Source organism: Arachis hypogaea, chromosome 19 (assembly GCF_003086295.3).
Source record: "Arachis hypogaea cultivar Tifrunner chromosome 19, arahy.Tifrunner.gnm2.J5K5, whole genome shotgun sequence".
Lineage (NCBI taxonomy): Eukaryota > Viridiplantae > Streptophyta > Magnoliopsida > Fabales > Fabaceae > Arachis > Arachis hypogaea.
Window position 1 is genome coordinate 9,629,062 of NC_092054.1, and position 13,340 is coordinate 9,642,401.

The following is a 13,340-nucleotide window of genomic DNA, read 5'->3' on the forward strand; positions in this document are numbered from 1 at the left end:
AGAAATTATTTTATTAAAGATAATTAAGGCAAATTTTGATTTATTGGATTTGAGACGAGATATGATCTTTATCCAATTTTATAATTATTGAAATATTTTCTATATTTAAATTATAAAGTTGCGAGTTATGAAATAATAAGGATTTTATATGATTTGGATTAGGTAAGTAATATTTTAAATATTACTATTGCTATTTTGGAAAAATGAAGAAATTAAGTATATTATTTCTAATTATTTGATTTGGGCATTTTATTGAAAGTAATTTGTAAAAATAGAGGAGCAAATAGTATTTTTATACATTATTATTGTTGGACTAGAATTTATTTCTAATTACTATATTATCTCTAATTTCATTTGAAATTACCATTTTACCCCTAACCTTAATTTTTGAAAATGAAACCCTAACCCTAAAAACCATAACCCGACCCGTTTTCCCCCAAGACCCAGCCGTAACACCCACAATGTTTCCCTCACCCAGCAGCAGTAGCAAGCGCAGCTTGCTTTTCTTCCTGAATCAAAGGAAAAAGAATGAAAATGGAAAGAAGAGGGGGACTGAGCCAGAAGGACGAAGCAGAGAGGGAAAGGGGGGACCGAGTCGCGGCAGAGGAGAGGAGGGAGTTCGCTGTCGCACCACCATCGTCTTCACCGCGCCTCACCGTGGATCGCGCTACTGTCGCCGGTCACCTCGCCGCTGTGCCCAGATCGCGTCCAGTCCTCGTCACCGTCGCTCATCCTCACCACCGCCAGCTGCGTTGTCCCTGCCAAGCTGCAGAACCTGCCTCGCTGCTGCGCCACCACGCCTTGCCATGGAATCGTCCTGCTGCTACCACTGTCACGGAGAAGAGGCGTTGAAGAGGGGCAGAACTCGAGTCTCGTTGCTGCCGTCCATGGGGCCTCGAATTGCGTCACTGTCACCGGCAATAGGGGGAAGACGCGAGCTGGAAGAGCAAGATGAGTTCTTCTGCCTCCATGGTTCTGGCCCGCTGAGGAAGGGAAGATGCTGCCTTGGTGCTTCACGGTCGCCGACGAGCACGGAGGAGAGGAGCTGTGGCCACGTCACTGCCCTTTGGAGGGCTATGCTTGGCCGCCGTTGTACTGCCCTGCTTCACCGTGGCTGAGCTCTGCCACTCCTAGCCCCCTTTTGGCTTGTGATGTTGTTGCGGGAATCGCTACAGGAAGAAGAGCAGGCTAAGTCACCGTGATTTGGGCCACTGTGACTTCCGGGATCACCGAAGGAGCTCCGGGCCGAGTTTCTCCAACATGAGACCCTGCTGCCATTGCCGGAAAAGTTTGCCGGTAAGGGTTTTAAATTGCGGTTTTGGTCATTTTGGATCTTGAGAAGGTTTTAATGTTGCACGGTTTTTATAGTTGATCCACCAGAGCTTCTGGCCGCCGCCGGAGCTGTGCCGGGGCCGGTTTGAAACTGCAGCTGCTTCGTGTTGTTATTCCGGTAAGAAATTATGTTTCGAAAGCCTTACGTTAGTGTCCCGTACGTGTATTAAAGCCTATATGTTATTAATGTTCCTAGAGTTTAGTAACTGAGGTTGCTTGTTGTAAATTAGAGCTGTTTATGCTGCTGCGAAAATGTGTGGGGCTGTGCTTTGAAGCTGCCTTTGATTTTGAGTTGAGGTGAAAAGAACTTATGAGGCGCTTGGATTATGGAATTGCGTTTTGAGGTAGGGGCGCTTTCCAAAAACTATGTTTTGTGTATTGGAATTATTACATATGGATACTGGTGCGAGATATTGTGTTTTTGGTGATTGTATCTGCCTTATGTATTATTTGATTGACTCGAATGACTATGGATGTTGGTTTGGCTGAATTGTTGTGCGGCTTTGTGAAATGTAATGTCTGAAGTTGATTCTTTAAAGATTTGAGATGAGTTTAATCCGTTGAGGATTGGTTTGAATTGAGTCAATTATTTGGAAGATGTGAAAGATAGAACACTTTTGAATTCAGCCTGGTTTACTTTAATTGACTTGGTTTCGGACAAATGATTTATTGCTGAATCGATTCTTTAAAGCTTTGGAAATGAGTTAAATCGATTGATATTGAGTTGATTTTGAAATAGTATCCTTGAGATACGCCACTGAGGCGATTATTGGATTTAGTTTGATTTGAATTGATTTCTGATTTTGTGTTGTTGAAAAGGAATGAGGAACGGTTTAGTTGGGATCCGAACCGGGTGGCAAAAGTCCAAGTTTTAGGGGAGGTGCTGCCGAAATTTCTATAAAATCTTAGTCTTGTTTGAAAGGTTATTTAAAAGGGTTGGATTTGAGAAATTGTATTATTTGATTTATTAAGAGGATATTTACGCTTTCCAGCTTAATTTATTTGATGAACCTTATACGTTGAGTTCGGCGTATTTAGAACTGAACTATTTTTACCGTTTGAATCACTGAAGGAAATAATGATGCTCTAATATTGATTTCAATACAAAAAGGAGTTTTTAGTGATTTTTAAAGGAACCTAGACTTTTGATTGAGTAATCAAGTTTGAGGCATTTTGGAAGAGTTGGAATAATGGGTTCCAAAAAGAAATCTGAAAGCGGTTTGATTCAAATGAACCGGTTCTGTTTCAAATGAGTTGATTTTTGGACCGGGTTGGAATTTGTGATTTTGTATGGTTCGGTTTCATAATAAATTCAATTTTATTTACTTGAACCGAGAATCTATGATTTTAAGAGTTTCAATGAATTTTAAAGAATTGATGTAAGTTGACCTTCCCCTAAAGACTTGGGACTCTACTGAGAAACTTTGTTATAAAATCCCATTGTGGGATGGGTGATTTTGAATGTTCCCAAAATGAATCTTTAACTTTCCATAGTTTTGGAAGTTTCGGAAAGAGGATGCCGAGAGCGGCTTTGTTTTAAAAAGGGAACTCACTTTGAGTAAATTGGCTTATGAGCCTGAGATGATTTGAGAAACGAGATTTCTAAAAGCCAAGGCTGAAAAGAGTTGGAACTTGATTTCAAAGTGAAATGAATTGAGAAAATGATTTATGGCTTAAATGCCGATTTTATGAATTTGATGATTTTGAATGTGGAAGTGCTGTTTTATTATGAGCCGGAATGGCTATGTATGATTATGAATATTGAGTGGTTCTGGATTGAACCGTGAGCCAGAATGGCTGTGTGTGATTATCAATATTGGTTGGTTCTGGACTGAACCGTAAGCCGGATGGCTGAGATGGATGTTGATCCATAGATGAGAATGAATGCATGTATATGCTGAATTATTGATAATTGTGATTTTTTGCACTTCCACTATTGGAGATGAGGGTTTCCCTGGGTAGTAGCAATGGCTAGCCACCATGTGCTCCAGGTTGAGACTCGAAGCTCTGTTAACCCAATGTCGTAAGTGTGGCCGGGCACTGTGAAAGGCCTGGATGAGCTCGCCCCCATAAATATTCACCAGTGATGGTGATGGATAAATATTCACCAGTGAGGGTGATGGATATGGATCATGATTATGATCAAGTTTATGATGAGTATAACTCGAGTTGGGGATGCACGACAGAGGGACAGTCCAATGGTTAGCTACCAGGACTTGTCGGGTTGGCTCTATAACCGACAGATGATATCATCAGCCACTAGGGACAGGCATGCATCATATGCATTTGTGTGACATTGGTTGGGTGTGCATATTATACTTGGTTTGCCTATGTGATTAATTGCTAATTGTTTTACTTGTAATAACTGTTTGTTTGTGCTTGAACTTCCTATCTGTGTTTGCATCTGGGACTCTGTTGGATTGTGGTGATTGGTTGCTGGTTGGATTGTTTGGGCCTAGGGCCGTGGTTGGAATAAGATGAACTGATGGTTGATTTCGGTTTTGTGTTTCTGGTTTGGAATAAAATATGAAAGGCTATTTTGGTTTCGCTTAGATAAACCGCTGTGAAAGGCTTTTGAGTTTTTGAGAATTGAACGGTTCTTCTTTCCGAAAAGATTTTCGACTTTACTTTCATTGTAAACCGTTGTTTTTGAAAAGAGGCATAAGACGGTTATGAATCACTGGTGCGATTATCTTCATGTATCCTATTACAGTAATTCCCAAAAACCCTCTACTGAGAACCCTTTCGAGGATGATGTTCTCACCCCCCTACATTTTTTCCCTTTCAGGATATGGGCGCAGAAGTTACGAAGAGCTTATTTAATTGTTGTTGTGATGCTCTATATTGTTTTAGTTATGGTTTATTGTACCCTCGCCTTTATCTTGATATAATCTGTAAGAGGGATAGGAATTGTATTGGATTATGTTTGTAATATTATTTATATATATGTATGTATATATATGGATGTACTCTTTATGAGTTTTTGTAAGTTGTATGGTTTTTGTGGATGTACGTTATCGAACGAAAGTACTTTTGCTTCGGTATTGCGGTTTAAAGTTTTAAACAGGCTCATATTTTAGTATTAAATAGTATAAGTGTCGTCGTAATGTCCGAGCTATCAGAGTTACGCAGCCGGAAGCGTGAGCTTTGGTAGTTAGGGTGTTACATTATGGTATCAGAGTAGTCCTTCCTGTAGAGCCTGAGGAATGGACCGACTATGCTTTAGTTGCATACTCTGAGTGTTTGTCATGTATTAGGTCTTGTCGAATGACGAGAATTAGAGCTTTATGCACATGACAGTCTATTGATTAACGCTGTTAGTCTTGCATTGCATAATTCTTGGTATTAAGTTTGGCCGGCTTAATACTAGTGAATTATGTATATGAAAGCACTGATGGCTTATCATAGATGAAATCCGAGTTTTGAGTAAAGCGAATCGCGGGTTTTGGAAAAGTTGGAAACTATTTCTCGAGGCTATTCAGTTGTGTGTCTTGAATTTTGTTCGAGTCGACCTGTTCTTTTATATCCTAACTTGAAGTTCTTGTTTGCTAGTCCTTTTTGAAAAGTAGTTTGATTTTTCAACTCTATTCCTCTATCCATATGCATTCTTGTTTGACCTTAAGTGCATATGTTGGTTTAAGATCCTTGTTGCATCTATCTTCCTCTGTTTGAGTTCTTCTTGATTCAAGTATTCTTTGATAGAGTCTTGAACTTGTCTTAATGTGCTGTGACTTTTAACTCTGGGTTCCGAGTTCATTCTTAGAGAACTTGTTGATTCAGTTTTCCTCTTATTTGACAGTGATTACAGCTAATTTTGAGATTTTTATAAAAAATTGCTGTTGACTAGATATACACTTATCTATATGTGGAACTTTGGAGATTTCTTATACAGTTTAACAACTATTTATTTCTAATACATCACCTGTACTTTTACTGGTTTGCGGAACTGCATTTACTTTAAATACAATTTGACTTTCTAGTAATTTTACTATAGTGCCAACGCACATCTTCATTTGATTGTGTATTTGGGGTATTTTTCAAAATTCTGAAAAGAAAGGGAATTTCTCGCTTTTATCCCAGTTGAGTTTCATTTGATAAACCTTACTTAATTTATTTTGATTTGACCCTGATTTAGCATACTACATGGTTTATGCCATTGTTGTTCTTTTGAAAATGTTGGACTCATAGCTTTCTTCTTATGAACGGACTCGTTCCTTCTTAAGCTTTTCACCTCTATGAATGTCATACGTGACCCTGTTTTTAACTAATCTTTTACATCTTGTGAACATTACCATTGATCTTGGTTTGTCCTCTCTTGTGAATCTCATCCTTATGTGGGTCAATTTAATTCGTTTCAAAATAGTGCATCGTTTATCCTCTCATTATCTCTACCAGAGTTTTTAGTCAAAGATTTATTCTTGAAAAAAACTACTAATGATTGAGTTGCCTTTTCTTATAACTTTTGTATTCTTTTGGATCAATTGAAAGCTTGTTTGATTTCTCATACCTATTGGGTCTTGCTTGAACTACATTGATTTAAGATTCTTTCTTGCATGGCTTGACTCCTTTTAAGTATAATGCTAATTTTCTTGAATATTCTTCTGAGATGGTGATTTCAAGAACACTTTTGGAGTCTTGTTTTGAATCTTTTAAAGAAGTTTTGAATTCTCTTTGAAGAAATATTAAACGGAATTTACTTTCTGTTGCTTGATTGAGATTGGAACCATTGTTCAATTTTGATGAAGTTAATTTAAAAATCGGCATGCGCTATTTTAAATGAAGTTTTGAAAAGCTTCCTTGTTTAGTGGAAACCGGTTTGTTTGTAACGCACCACTTATTTCCTTACCAGATTGTAAGTAAATTTTTACCTCGGAATTTCTTTTCTAAAAAGAGTTTAACTTCCTCTTTCGTCCTTGCTATAAATGTTATACACGCTTGTTTGAATATGGACTTTGAGAATTTTTGAACAAGCATTTGATTTTCTTCCGAGTCTTCTGAACTACTTTTGGTTAAGATTGTGCACCTAACTATCTTTCTAAAATAGTTGAGGAAATATTTTTGCTCTTAGCCAAACCTGTGTGCATTTTGTTCTTAAAACTCTACATGATCTACTTCAACATGAAAACGTATTAAAAGCAAAACCACATTTATGCTTTTATTTTTCTCTTGAAGGAGGCTTGTTGCTTAACTTTTCTTTTAAACTGCGAAGTGATTTTCCTGCAAGTTTTCGATTCTTTTAAGAACAATGTATTCAGAAGTACTTTTAATTATGCTCTTGAGTTTTGTGAGCTTTGCCTTGGGTTTGAGATATTCTCTTTTGTGAACCTCATACTTCTTCGACTCAGCTTGAATTTGTTCAAACTGATGCAATGATTTTCTTCTTATTGATCCTATTGAACTTCTTCGATCCAAGGGTCATCTTTGAAGTTGCCAATTGAGTTGAGTCTAGCAAACTTCATTGCTTGAGAGTCCTTGTTTATCTGGACCTAGATACATTCTCCCAAATCTTTGAGTATTATCCTTGACATACTCTCCTTTCTAAAGTCTTGTATCCTTCTGAGTAGACTCGAGAATTATTTTGATATCACGTGCGACTTGTAGACGTAGTAACGCGATGCGTTAGTTCTTTAAGGCGTGATATGTGTATACGGTAGTTGAAGCGGTAGGTGTGCAACGTTATGAATTGTGGGTGTTTTGTTCCTTGCGGACGGGTTTGCGGTTGTAAGGCTTGTGATCGAGTATGGGATTGTAAAGTGCTTGATGGAGTTAGAAAGTTGAAACCTTGAGGTCGATATGAGATTAGTGTGCGGATATTGAGCACATCGTTTTAACTCCATCCTGTTTTATAGCCTTTGATGCTTTGCCCTACTATCACATGATTGACCCATGTTATCTTTTGCATCGAGCCTACCTGGTAACGTTTGCTTTGTAATCACACTCCTACCTTTGCACCCTTATGCATATGACAATCAAAGTATTTGAAAATCATATATATGTTTATATGATGAGATATTTTTGCTTCTTCCTTAAATGTGTTCAAGAGTGAACTGTTATGGAATTTCTTTCATTTTGTATCGATTTTCGAGGGCGGAAATTTTTATAAGGAGGGTAGAATGTAAGACCCAGAATCTTTGAAAAGTCTTATTATGATCAAGTCTCAAATCCTACAGTTATTTATAGCCTTAATTTCAGAAATTATTTTATTAAAGATAATTAAGGCAAGTTTTGATTTATTGGATTTGAGACGAGATATGATCTTTATCCAATTTTATAATTATTGGAATATTTTCTATATTTAAATTATAAAGTTGCGAGTTATGAAATAATAAGGATTTTATATGATTTGGATTAGGTAAGTAATATTTTAAATATTACTATTGCTATTTTGGAAAAATGAAGAAATTAAGTATATTATTTCTAATTATTTGATTTGGGCATTTTATTGAAAGTAATTTGTAAAAATAGAGGAGCAAATAGTATTTTTATACATTATTATTGTTGGACTAGAATTTATTTCTAATTACTATATTATCTCTAATTTCATTTGAAATTACCATTTTACCCCTAACCTTAATTTTTGAAAATGAAACCCTAACCCTAAAAACCATAACCCGGCCCGTTTTCCCCCAAGACCCAGCTGTAACACCCACAATGTTTCCCTCACCCAGCAGCAGTAGCAAGCGCAGCTTGCTTTTCTTCCTGAATCAAAGGAAAAAGAATGAAAATGGAAAGAAGAGGGGGACTGAGCCAGAAGGACGAAGCAGAGAGGGAAAGGGGGGACCGAGTCGCGGCAGAGGAGAGGAGGGAGTTCGCTGTCGCGCCGCCATCGTCTTCACCGCGCCTCACCATGGATCGCGCTACTGTCGCCGGTCACCTCGCCGCCGTGCCCAGATCGCGTCCAGTCCTCGTCACCGTCGCTCATCCTCACCACCGCCAGCTGCGTTGTCCCTGCCAAGCTGCAGAACCTGCCTCGCTGCCGCGCCACCACGCCTTGCCATGGAATCGTCCTGCTGCTACTACTGTCACGGAGAAGAGGCGTTGAAGAGGGGCAAAACTCGAGTCTCGTTGCCGCCGTCCATGGGGCCTCGAATTGCGTCACTGTCACCGGCAAGAGGGGGAAGACGCGAGCTGGAGGAGCAAGATGAGTTCTTCTGCCTCCATAGTTCTGGTCTGCTGAGGAAGGGAAGATGCTGCCTTGGTGCTTCACGGTCGCCGACGAGCACGGAGGAGAGGAGCTGTGGCCACATCACTGCCCTTTGGAGGGCTATGCTTGGCCGCCGTTGTACTGCCCTGCTTCACCGTGGCTGAGCTCTGCCACTCCTAGCCCCCTTTTGGCTTGTGATGTTGTTGCGGGAATCGCTACAGGAAGAAGAGCAGGCTAAGTCACCGTGATTTGGGCCACTGTGACTTCCGGGATCACCGAAGGAGCTCCGGGCCGAGTTTCTCCAACATGAGACCCTGCTGCCATTGCCGGAAAAGTTTGCCGGTAAGGGTTTTAAATTGCGGTTTTGGTCATTTTGGATCTTGAGAAGGTTTTAATGTTGCGCGGTTTTTATAGTTGATCCACCAGAGCTTCTGGCCGCCGCCGGAGCTGTGCCGGGGCCGGTTTGAAACTGCAGCTGCTTCGTGTTGTTATTCCGGTAAGAAATTATGTTTCGAAAGCCTTACGTTAGTGTCCCGTACGTGTATTAAAGCCTATATGTTATTAATGTTCCTAGAGTTTAGTAACTGAGGTTGCTTGTTGTAAATTAGAGCTGTTTATGCTGCTGCGAAAATGTGTGGGGCTGTGCTTTGAAGCTGCCTTTGATTTTGAGTTGAGGTGAAAAGAACTTATGAGGCGCTTGGATTATGGAATTGCGTTTTGAGGTAGGGGCGCTTTCCAAAAACTATGTTTTGTGTATTGGAATTATTACATATGGATACTGGTGCGAGATATTGTGTTTTTGGTGATTGTATCTGCCTTATGTATTATTTGATTGACTCGAATGACTATGGATGTTGGTTTGGCTGAATTGTTGTGCGGCTTTGTGAAATGTAATATCTGAAGTTGATTCTTTAAAGATTTGAGATGAGTTTAATCCATTGAGGATTGGTTTGAATTGAGTCAATTATTTGGAAGATGTGAAAGATAGAACACTTTTGAATTCAGCCTGGTTTACTTTAATTGACTTGGTTTCGGACAAATGATTTATTGCTGAATCGATTCTTTAAAGCTTTGGAAATGAGTTAAATCGATTGATATTGAGTTGATTTTGAAATAGTATCCTTGAGATACGCCACTGAGGCGATTATTGGATTTAGTTTGATTTGAATTGATTTCTGATTTTGTGTTGTTGAAAAGGAATGAGGAACGGTTTAGTTGGGACCCGAACCGGGTGGCAAAAGTCCAAGTTTTAGGGGAGGTGCTGCCGAAATTTCTATAAAATCTTAGTCTTGTTTGAAAGGTTATTTAAAAGGGTTGGATTTGAGAAATTGTATTATTTGATTTATTAAGAGGATATTTACGCTTTCCAGCTTAATTTATTTGATGAACCTTATACGTTGAGTTCGGCGTATTTAGAACTGAACTATTTTTACCGTTTGAATCACTGAAGGAAATAATGATGCTCTAATATTGATTTCAATACAAAAAGGAGTTTTTAGTGATTTTTAAAGGAACCTAGACTTTTGATTGAGTAATCAAGTTTGAGGCATTTTGGAAGAGTTGGAATAATGGGTTCCAAAAAGAAATCTGAAAGCGGTTTGATTCAAATGAACCGGTTCTGTTTCAAATGAGTTGATTTTTGGACCGGGTTAGAATTTGTGATTTTGTATGGTTCGGTTTCATAATAAATTCAATTTTATTTACTTGAACCGAGAATCTATGATTTTAAGAGTTTCAATGAATTTTAAAGAATTGATGTAAGTTGACCTTCCCCTAAAGACTTGGGACTCTGCCGAGAAACTTTGTTATAAAATCCCATTGTGGGATGGGTGATTTTGAATGTTCCCAAAATGAATCTTTAACTTTCCATAGTTTTGGAAGTTTCGGAAAGAGGATGCCGAGAGCGGCTTTGTTTTAAAAAGGGAACTCACTTTGAGTAAATTGGCTTATGAGCCTGAGATGATTTGAGAAACGAGATTTCTAAAAGCCAAGGCTGAAAAGAGTTGGAACTTGATTTCAAAGTGAAATGAATTGAGAAAATGATTTATGGCTTAAATGCCGATTTTATGAATTTGATGATTTTGAATGTGGAAGTGCTGTTTTATTATGAGCCGGAATGGCTATGTATGATTATGAATATTGAGTGGTTCTGGATTGAACCGTGAGCCAGAATGGCTGTGTGTGATTATCAATATTGGCTGGTTCTGGACAGAACCGTAAGCCGGATGGCTGAGATGGATGTTGATCCATAGATGAGAATGAATGCATGTATATGCTGAATTATTGATAATTGTGATTTTTTGCACTTCCACTATTGGAGATGAGGGTTTCCCTGGGTAGTAGCAATGGCTAGCCACCATGTGCTCCAGGTTGAGACTCGAAGCTCTGTTAACCCAATGTCGTAAGTGTGGCCGGGCACTGTGAAAGGCCCAGATGAGCTCGCCCCCATAAATATTCACCAGTGATGGTGATGGATAAATATTCACCAGTGAGGGTGATGGATATGGATTATGATTATGATCAAGTTTATGATGAGTATAACTCGAGTTGGGGATGCACGACAGAAGGACAGTCCAATGGTTAGCTACCAGGACTTGTCGGGTTGGCTCTATAACCGACAGATGATATCATCAGCCACTAGGGACAGGCATGCATCATATGCATTTGTGTGACATTGGTTGGGTGTGCATATTATACTTGGTTTGCCTATGTGATTAATTGCTAACTGTTTTACTTGTAATAACTGTTTGTTTGTGCTTGAACTTCCTATCTGTGTTTGCATCTGGGACTCTGTTGGATTGTGGTGATTGGTTGCTGGTTGGATTGTTTGGGCCTAGGGCCGTGGTTGGAATAAGATGAACTGATGGTTGATTTCGGTTTTGTGTTTCTGGTTTGGAATAAAATATGAAAGGCTATTTTGGTTTCGCTTAGATAAACCGCTGTGAAAGGCTTTTGAGTTTTTGAGAATTGAACGGTTCTTCTTTCCGAAAAGATTTTCGACTTTACTTTCATTGTAAACCGTTGTTTTTGAAAAGAGGCATAAGACGGTTATGAATCACTGGTGCGATTATCTTCATGTATCCTATTACAGTAATTCCCAAAAACCCTCTACTGAGAACCCTTTCGAGGATGATGTTCTCACCCCCCTACATTTTTTCCCTTTCAGGATATGGGCGCAGAAGTTACGAAGAGTTTATTTAATTGTTGTTGTGATGCTCTATATTGTTTTAGTTATGGTTTATTGTACCCTCGCCTTTATCTTGATATAATCTGTAAGAGGGATAGGAATTGTATTGGATTATGTTTGTAATATTATTTATATATATGTATGTATATATATGGATGTACTCTTTATGAGTTTTTGTAAGTTGTATGGTTTTTGTGGATGTACGTTATCGAACGAAAGTACTTTTGGATCGGTATTGCGGTTTAAAGTTTTAAACAGGCTCATATTTTAGTATTAAATAGTATAAGTGTCGTCGTAATGTCCGAGCTATCAGAGTTACGCAGCCGGAAGCGTGAGGTTTGGTAGTTAGGGTGTTACAACAAACCTTTTGGGAGTTATATCAGATTAGGAAACAAAAAATTGGTGCTATATATCAAATTTAATTCTCATAACGCCTTTAGTCTGTACCTGTTGAAATTAAAATAGTCTATGATTCCAAATTTTTTACATCAAATACAAATTAATTTAATAAAAAATGAGAGTACGTAGGAGTACAGACGGAACTTGAAAAAAATATTTGAAGAGGCAAAAAATTTTAATAAAAAAATATATTAGTATTTATATTAAAATAAAATTTATAAATATAATTATGTTATTTTTAAATTTATTATTAATATATAGGAATACATATGGTTAAGATTAACAAAAAAATAAATCTAAGTTTGATTAAAAAAAATTTGTTTAGGTTAATAAGCCAAATTAATTTTAAATAAAAAATTAATTTTAAAAAAATTTATTTTTACATTACTAATATATAATATATTTTATTCAGAATTTTCTACTTAATATAATTTAAAAAAATTTATTTTTATATTACTTATTCAGTTTTAGTATATTAAGTAAAAAATTCATTTTTACATTACTAATGTATGTAAATATGGTAATTTCCTCTTCAGCATATATTGCTTCTTATTTTGATTTTTCAGAATTAAACTCCAGTTTGCCATGTAAATGGAACACAGTAAATGTTGGCCGTTGATTTCTAACCTAATTTTGAATTTTATTTTATTTATTGATTTATTAATTTATTGATTTTATTGATATGATTCAGATTCTTTAATCCTGAATAGTCTAAACACTTTCCCTTTTTTTTAGCTGGATTTTGATAGGAACGTAAAGATTCTTGCAATCCTTACCAATACTGGGGCTGAACAGTGCTGTGACTCTCTATAAATTTGGCATAGGTGATCACTACATTTGTTCTTTATCTACACTGAAATTCAGTTTATTTAAGTAATTTTGTAGTGGCAAGTAGCAATGGCAGCTAGGTGAGTTCATGTGCCATGTGGATTGTTTCACAATAAGTTTTTTTTTTTATCTTTCACTAAATATGAGGTCTTTTATTTTTAGGTATGATCTCATCAAGTGTATCAATGCTGGTCCAGCGCATAAGGTGTGGAAGCTCAAAGTACGTGTCATTAGACTTTGGACCGTTTCTCAATTTGCAAGATCTGGGATGAAGGCACCTATTGAGATGGTTGTCCTTGATGAAGAGGTAAAATTTTCTCTTTTCATTTCAGATTTATTTTGGTAATGACTGAGCAATAAACCTCATTTATCTATGACTCTATAAAATTAATGCATTCAGGGAGATACAATTCAATGCACTGTAAAAGACATATTTGTTCCTATCTTCGA